General features: G+C 58.5%; 2 non-coding genes and 1 pseudogene across 2 annotated transcripts; all 3 read right to left on the reverse strand.

Annotated features, from left to right (window-relative positions):
* LOC126523392 (large subunit ribosomal RNA) overlaps positions 1-2943 on the reverse strand; it is a 5324-nt pseudogene extending 2381 nt beyond the window's left edge.
* Positions 2944-4089: 1146 nt separating this feature from the next.
* Positions 4090-4242, reverse strand: LOC126523233 (5.8S ribosomal RNA). Its single transcript, XR_007597614.1, has one exon. It is a non-coding gene; the product is annotated as a 5.8S ribosomal RNA (ribosomal RNA).
* A 1574-nt stretch (positions 4243-5816) lies between these two features.
* LOC126523325 (small subunit ribosomal RNA) lies at positions 5817-7631 on the reverse strand. The gene has a single exon (XR_007597640.1). It is a non-coding gene; the product is annotated as a small subunit ribosomal RNA (ribosomal RNA).
* Between the last annotated feature and the right edge of the window lie 1047 nt (positions 7632-8678).

Consider the following 8678-nt stretch of genomic DNA (forward strand, 5'->3'; position numbering starts at 1 on the left):
ATGGTGTAGTACAACGCCACACTGCGCCATATTGCGGCGCGCCATATTGCGACAACGGTCCCCTTCCGTTTCGCCTTTTTCTGCACAGTGTTGCGACGGAGCGAAAACGGGGAAAAAAAAAAAAAAAAATGGCTGCGCTCAACGGCAACCGTTTCGTGCGAGTCTTGCCGTCGGCAAAGAGCTCGCTCTCTTCGCACCTGTCGGTGCTGTCGCACCTGTCGGGCAAGAGAGTCATAGTTACTCCCGCCGTTTACCCGCGCTTTTTTGAATTTCTTCACGTTGACATTCAGAGCACTGGGCAGAAATCACATTGCGTCAGCACCGTCAACGGCCCTCGCAATGCTTTGTTTTAATTAGACAGTCGGATTCCCCCGGTCCGTGCCAGTTCTGAGTTGGCTGTTTTCTGCCGGCCGAAGCAAGAACCTCAGGCGCGAAGCCCACGGAAAATGCACAGCTGTGGCTTTCCACAGGAAGGTCCCGACGCTGGTCCGGGCTCGGCCGCACCGCTTTTTACGGCGGCGAGCCTCGCCCAGTCCCGGTGCAGTGCCGTTCCTGCTTCTGGACCCCAGCCCGACCGGCTCAGCCCTCAGAGCCAATCCTTTTCCCAAGGTTACGGATCCGTTTTGCCGACTTCCCTTACCTACATTGGTCTATCGACTAGAGGCTGTTCACCTTGGAGACCTGCTGCGGATGTGGGTACGGTCCGGCACGAAAATCACACTCCCTCACTCGGATTTTCAAGGGCCGACAGGAGCGCACCGGACAGCGCAAGAGCCGCACTGCTCTACGGAGCCACCGTCCCTATCTCGGGGTGAACCCATTCCAGGGACTCGATCTCCTTACAGAGAAAAGAAAACTCTTCCCGGGGCTCCCATCGGCGTCTCCGAGCTGGTTTGCGTTGCCGCACTGGGTCCCGAAGGACCGATCTCCGTAGCCGGGTTCGGGACTGTTAACCCGATTCCCTTTTGGTTGCAGCGGGGCGTCTCCGATTCACAGACTGAGCTGCACAAACGCGCCCGCTTCTGAAAGGATTTCTCCTTTCCCTAAGGACCGACTGACCCATGTTCAACTGCTGTTCACATGGAACCCTTCTCCACTTCAGTCCTCAAGGTTCTCACTTGAGTATTTGCTACTACCACCAAGATCTGCACCAGCGGCGGCTCCAGGCGGGCTCACGCCCGACACCTTCAACGCCCACCGCTGCGGCCCTCCTACTCGTCGCGGCTTAGCACCCCCACATTTCGTGCTTTTCTGCCGGCGACGGCCGGGGATAGGCGCGACGCTAGAGCGCCATCCATTTTCGGGGCTAGTTGCTTCGGCAGGTGAGTTGTTACACACTCCTTAGCGGATTCCGACTTCCATGGCCACCGTCCTGCTGTCTTAAGCAACCAACACCCTTCATGGGTTCTCATGAGCGTCCCGACTCGGGCGCCTTACCCCGGCGTTTGGTTCATCCCACAGCGCCAGTTCTGCTTACCAAAAGTGGCCCACTTGGCACTCTCATCGCAGCGGGAGGCCTCAACCCAGAAGGCCTCCCGTACACCCATTGAAAGTTTGAGAATAGGTTGAGGACGTTTCGACCCCAATGCCTCTAATCATTCGCTTTACCAGGTGTGACTGCTCTCCCATCGAGCGCCAGCTATCCTGAGGGAAACTTCGGAGGGAACCAGCTACTAGATGGTTCGATTGGTCTTTCGCCCCTATACCCAGGTCGGACGATCGATTTGCACGTCAGAATCGCTTCGGACCTCCACCAGAGTTTCCTCTGGCCTCGTCCTGCCCGGGCATAGTTCACCATCTTTCGGGTGCCAACGTGTGCGCTCTCGCTCCGCCCCGGCGACGAGTGAGCGCCTGGGACGGGCCGTTGCTGCTCCCTTTTTCGGACCCCTGTGCGGTCCGGGATCGCAACGCAGCCCGCAAGGGGCCTTCACGTTTCATTGCGCCATTGGGTTTCGAGAGACCCATTGACTCGCGCACATGTTAGACTCCTTGGTCCGTGTTTCAAGACGGGTCGGGTGGGTTACCGACCTACTCGCCGCAAACCACGATAGCGCCTCCGCGGGAGAATTGCCCCGCTCGCAGCGGCTTCTCGCCGGCCAACCCGCCGCCACGGGACCAACCCGGACGACAGGAGACGACAAGCTTGCCCAGCGGGTTCTCCGCTCCGTTTCCGGAGGGCGTCATCGTTCGGGCCTCCCGACAGCCGGGAGAAGCCCATGGGGCCTGGACGGGGTGACGAACTTCTCGTGCACGGCGAGGTATAACTCCCGCGTGCCGTCCCCGAAGGGACGGGCAGGTCACCTCCATAGCCGGACTCAAAGTCGTACTTTTCCCATTGACCCGCGTCCGTCGCGGCGTTCTACCGGCGGTGGGAAGTGCGCACCCTGGAGACCGCGTCTGCGTGCCAGCAGCCGGAACAGCCCCCCGAAGGGGGCCGTTTACCCGACGCCGCCGGCTCCGCGGTCTTCCGGAGACTGAATCCCACCGCTTTCGAGCTTCGAGGGCCCACCCGTTTTACTCTAAGCGGTTTCACGTACTCTTGAACTCTCTCTTCAAAGTTCTTTTCAACTTTCCCTCACGGTACTTGTGAACTATCGGTCTCTCGGTCGTATTTAGCCTTAGATGGAGTTTACCACCCACTTAGGGCTGCACTCTCAAGCAACCCGACTCACGGGAGGCTTCATCCCGGGCGCGCAACGGCGGAGACGGGCCTGGCACCCACTCTGGGACAAGCCCCTGTCAGGGGGACTTGCACCGTCGCAAACACCCGAGAACGTCGCCTCCCATACACCACATTTCCCGACCGCCTGCAAGGACGGGGGATTCGGTGCTGGGCTCGGTCCCGTTTCGCTCGCAGCTACTCGGGGAATCCCTGTTGGTTTCTTTTCCTCCGCTTAGTGATATGCTTAAATTCAGCGGGTTGTCTCGCCTGATCTGAGGTCGACAACGGATACATCGCTTTCGCCCATTCCAGCACGACCGAGTACGACGCCCTGCCACGTCCTTACGGACGAGGCTGGCAGGCGGCACAACGCCTGCGCGCGTGCGTCATACGAGCGGTATGCCGAAAAGGACTCGACACGTTCGAAAACCCAGCGCCAACCGAGTGCGACGCCCTACCACGTCCTTCGCCCAACACGGAGCTACTTATAGACGAGGCTGGCAGGCGGTGAACCGCCTGCGCGCGTGCGGCGCACGAGCAGTTGCGTGGTAAGCGACCGTGTCTGAAGCCCAAACACCACCGAGGCAAAGATCGCCTTAGCAGCGCGCCGCTTCAGCGGGCACCGCAGGGGCGACTAAAACCTGGCGGGAGGCATCGTCTCGTGTAGCGTCGCCCCTGCCCCAACTGGAGTGGCCCAGTCTTTAGGGGACAGAGACTGCGAAGCACTTGGACCGACGGCGGACTACGACGGAACGCTTCAGCTCGGCCAACGGGGCACCCACGCTCTCGAAGGAGACATTTTCCGTTTCGCGGCAATTCTCCGCCGTGCCGTGACTCTTCTCGCTCGCAGACTGCGCTGTCGCGTCGAACCGCTTTCGGGGGCCACCCTTCTCCTCCCCGCTCCTCGCAAGAATCTGCCGATTCCCATTCCTGCGACGAAGCCCGGAAGGGCGCCCACACAACTGCGGTGACGTGAACGAGCGACCAGCTCTGGAGCTCGACGTACTTCGAAGGCAAACAGCGCAAATTGCGATCGCGCTGGCTTTGCGCACGGCGCGGGAATCGGCCGGCGTTTCATTCCCACGTTTTCCGTGCACGCAAGCGTGCGCTTCCGACTCTCTCGCAAACGTGCGCGCTACATGGCAACAGACGTTCGCGCCTCGTGCTTGGACCGCTCTTTCCCTGCAGGTATCCGACTCCATCCTGCGGCGGTCTTGCTAGAGGCGCGCACTCGTCACGCTGCAGTAGTAATGCCTCGTTTCCGTCTTTTCGAAGAATTGGCACAACGGTTTGCCACCGTCTCCCTCTCGTGAGGCCGCTGGCGCGTGGCTTTAGCGCTCAACGTACTGTCCATGATGCCGACGCGGTCAAAACGAGTCGACGGACGCACGTTCCCTGTGCGCCGAAGTCTCTCTTGATATGTGATCCGACCCTCAGACAGACGAAGCCAAGGGAAGACCCAAGGCCGCAATGTGCGTTCAAAGAATCAGTGCTCAGTGTGTCCTGCAATTCACACCAAGTCTCGCAGCTGGCTGCGTTCTTCATCGACCCGAGAACCGAGTGATCCACCGCTTAGAGTCGTGAAAAATAGTTTGTTCAATTCAGTACAGTACAACCAGGGTTTTAGGCACGTGGCGTCTCCCTGTGTGTGGTTTCGAAGAGCGCCTTTCGGCGTGCGCTCCTCCAGTCTCGCTCTTTCGGCGGCCGCGTCTCAGCAGCTGAAAGCCTAATGGCACTCCACTCCTGCTACTCGCGCGTGTGTTTTGCGCCCACGCCTTCCTCGCTTGCCCTCGAGGTAGCTTATGCCGTTTGCGCGCACTCGAAGCCGGTTTTACCTGCCATCCAACCACCGGACCCGTGTGTCTCGTGTGCACGTTCACATCGCTCCACTAAAAATTGCAAAGAGCGACAGAGCCATGATTAGGGCTAAGCCGCTGTGGAGTCTTTAACGGCTACACGGCCACGGGCAGGGCTTCACCCCCATCGACGTGCTTCGCTTCAGTCAGCAGTAGGTTCATAGAAGGGCCTCAAACACACACACACTTTCGCATCGGCAGATCGCCGCAGCATAACCGCTGTTGATCCAACAGCCTACTTGAGACGAAAGACAAGAGCCCGGCGCGCGTACTCGCGCAGCTCTCCAAAACCACTCGGCCAGTGCCAGGGACGGCTCCCTGCGCCGGCGCCACAACAAGTCTACTTGAGGCGGAAGACGAAGCCAGCAAGGGCCTGGCCGCAAGTGCGTTCGAATCCGGGACTACAGTCCCTCGTCTGTCCGTACTTCCTCTTTCGACGTGCGGCGCCTTCCCAAAGCGCACAAGTCCGCTAACCGCAGAACGCTTCCGACGTAGCAAAGCCGCGTTTCCTTCGGTACTTCGCAGCAACGCCGCCTTTCCCTCGGCGGCGGGCGAATAGCCTGCAGACGTCGTCGCATTAAACCGCGATCTCGACACCTCGCGCGTCACGAGCAGGAGCCGACCGGCAGCCTCCGGCCCTTTCGGACTCGGTGGCATTTGCCGCGGAGGACGGGAGAGCACTTTAGGCCACGGTTCCTTCCGTACTTGGCAGCCGCACCCTCATACCGACAGTTCCATGACCGACCGAGCGCCACACCGTTCCTTTAGTACTTGGGCGGCAACAAAGTCGGGTCGTTACTCCATACTCGCCGCAGGAAGCGACCGGCAGCCGCCAGACTTTTCAGACTCGGCAGCGTTTGCCGCGGAGGACGGGAGAGCGCTCGCACCACGGTTCCGTGTGTGTACTAAGCGGCAGCGGCATTAGCTCTCGACCGTCAGTTCCTTGACCGACCGCACGCTTCGCCGTTCCCCTCGTACTGGGCAAAGCAGCAGGTCGGGTCGTCTTACTCCCATTCCGCGCAAGAGCGCCAAAGCGGACAGAAAGCCCACCCAGTGTGCGTTACGCCGTTTCTACCCGCGGGCGCGGCCAAGCCAACCGTCCAAGGTTGCAGCCGGCGTCCACTGGGCGCAACAAATTTGGCACGGGGCGCCCCTCAAAATTCAGGCAGTCCCCGGCATGTTCGGGTATAGCCGTCCCCGCGTCCAAGCGGGGCCAGCGGCGGAAAGCGTCGGGCGCAGCGAGCTGCTTCACCCACACGGGGTAGAAACAATGGCGCTCGCCACCCTTCACAATCCGGTAATGATCCTTCCGCAGGTTCACCTACGGAAACCTTGTTACGACTTTTACTTCCTCTAAATGATCAAGTTTGGTCATCTTTCCAACAGACCGGCGCAACCGAAAGGCCGCGCCGGACATCGGTCCGAAGACCTCACTAAATCATTCAATCGGTAGTAGCGACGGGCGGTGTGTACAAAGGGCAGGGACGTAATCAACGCGAGCTTATGACTCGCGCTTACTGGGAATTCCTCGTTCAAGGGGAACAATTGCAAGCCCCTATCCCAATCACGAAAGAAGTTCCACGGGTTACCCAGTCTTTTCAGACAGGGATAAAGACACGCTGCTTCCTTCAGTGTAGCGCGCGTGCGGCCCCGGACATCTAAGGGCATCACAGACCTGTTATTGCTCTGTTTCGTGCGGCTAGGAGCCGCTTGTCCCTCTAAGAAGGTTGTAAGGTGCTGGGAACCCCGCACCTATTTAATAGGCTAGAGTCTCGTTCGTTATCGGAATTAACCAGACAAATCGCTCCACCAACTAAGAACGGCCATGCACCACCATCCACCGAATCAAGAAAGAGCTCTCAATCTGTCAATCCTCCCAGTGTCCGGGCCGGGTAAGTTTTCCCGTGTTGAGTCAAATTAAGCCGCAGGCTCCACTCCTGGTGGTGCCCTTCCGTCAATTCCTTTAAGTTTCAGCTTTGCAACCATACTTCCCCCGGAACCCAAACACTTTGGTTTCCCGGAAGCTGCCCGCCGAGTCATTTGAGTAACTCAGGCGGATCGCTGGTTGGCATCGTTTATGGTCAGAACTAGGGCGGTATCTGATCGCCTTCGAACCTCTGACTTTCGTTCTTGATCAAAGAAAACATTCTTGGCAAATGCTTTCGCAGTAGTTCGTCTTGCGACGGTCCAAGAATTTCACCTCTAGCGCCGCAATACGAATGCCCCCGTCTGTCCCTCTTAATCATTACCTCGTATTCCAAAAACCAACAGAACAGAAACGAGGTCTTGTTCTATTATTCCATGCAAGTTTATTCAGGCGACTCGCCTGCGTTGAGCACTCTAATTTTTTCAAAGTAAAAGCACCGGCCTTCTCGAGGCACACAATGAAGTGCACCAAGAAAGGACCGGCATGATGTTCAGTCCGAGCCGTCGCATCGGGTAGATGCACTACTCGTCTGGAACTGAGATCCAACTACGAGCTTTTTAACCGCAGCAGCTTTAGTATACGCTATTGGAGCTGGAATTACCGCGGCTGCTGGCACCAGACTTGCCCTCCAATTGATCCTCGTTAAAGGATTTAGAGTGTACTCATTTCAATTACGGGGCCTCAAAAGAGTCCCGTATTGTTATTTTTCGTCACTACCTCCCCGTGCCGGGAGTGGGTAATTTGCGCGCCTGCTGCCTTCCTTGGATGTGGTAGCCGTTTCTCAGGCTCCCTCTCCGGAATCGAACCCTGATTCTCCGTTACCCGTAACAACCATGGTAAGCAAGTAACCTACCATCGAAAGTTGATAAGGCAGACACTTGAAAGAAACGTCGCCGGCTCGTGGCCATGCGATCAGCACAAAGTTATCCAGAGTCACCACACAATACGGGCCGAAACCCGATCGATCTTGGTCTAATAAAAGCACCCGTCGCCCAAAGGGCTTCAGGCTCACTGCATGTATTAGCTCTAGAATTGCCACAGTTATCCAAGTAGGAAGAAACGATCTAAGGAACCATAACTGATTTAATGAGCCATTCGCGGTTTCGCCTTATTTCGGCATGTACTTAGACATGCATGGCTTAATCTTTGAGACAAGCATATGATTACTGGCAGGATCAACCAGGTAATCGTTCAACTGCGCGTCCAGCCTTTCAAGCAGGCCGGACGCCGTTTTTGCGATGCCGAGGCCACCTTCAGGCGCCCCAACACGCTTCGTTCTCGCAAAGGGTAGCACTTTGCACAGTCCGAGACGACGGCGTTCGAGCTCGCAACGGCGCCCTCCCCGCAGGGCCGGGTATCGCCACGCGGCAAGAAGCACGCAACATTCTCGATAGACCGGTTGTGTCGACTCGATCGCGGCTTGCGGTTTCTCTCGAGCCCGCAGCACTGGTGGACCGACCGACACTTGCAACGTAGCCGAGACGGCAAAGCCGCTAGGCGACGGGTCACGCCCGCGCCTTCGGCGCTTTCGTATTTGATTCGTCCGAGGACGATGCGGAACACACTTCGATATCGTGGAAAAAGCGTCGTCCGACAACCAGCCCCTAACGCATCAAGCGGATGAGGCTGCAGACGTCAGCTGTGGGATCCACGGGAGCGATACCGGGGACACGCTTGACGGGCACGAAGCCCGCCGCATATCAAACACCCAGGTCGCTTTGGGGGCGACTGCTCTCTGGGACCCCCATATAATAGCAGCGATAAGTACCCAGACCTCCATGGGGCCGTACTCGTGCCACTTTCGACGAGCGTTTGGCGAAAATCGTGCCGCCTCGTAACGCCGCGAGCAAGATTGAAAGCTTACGTCGGCAGCACAATGCCGAAGTCGTGAAAGCGCAGCGCGTCCACCGAATGCGCGAACGGCAATTTCTCGCCAATGGCCAGTACGGTTTCCTGCACAATTGCCTGTCTGTCGCCCTACGGGGCCCCCGGCCGATCGATTCGAGGCACGCTAGCACGGCCCCTTCGCCATTTCCGAGCACGAGTGCGAACAGTGCGGGCGGCGTGCTCGACGCCCCGGCTGACGTCGTTTCGGACTTTGTCTCTTCGCGTGCTCGCGGCAACGCCGCGGCCAACGACGACGTCTGCGCGGTTCTTTGCCGGTTCCCGGCGTGCTACAGTGCAGCCCTCTGCAGGGTGACACCGGCTCCGTCGTGGCCGTGCGGCGGCTTGT

The sequence above is a fragment of the Dermacentor andersoni genome, unplaced genomic scaffold (assembly GCF_023375885.2).
Source record: "Dermacentor andersoni unplaced genomic scaffold, qqDerAnde1_hic_scaffold ctg00000830.1, whole genome shotgun sequence".
Lineage (NCBI taxonomy): Eukaryota > Metazoa > Arthropoda > Arachnida > Ixodida > Ixodidae > Dermacentor > Dermacentor andersoni.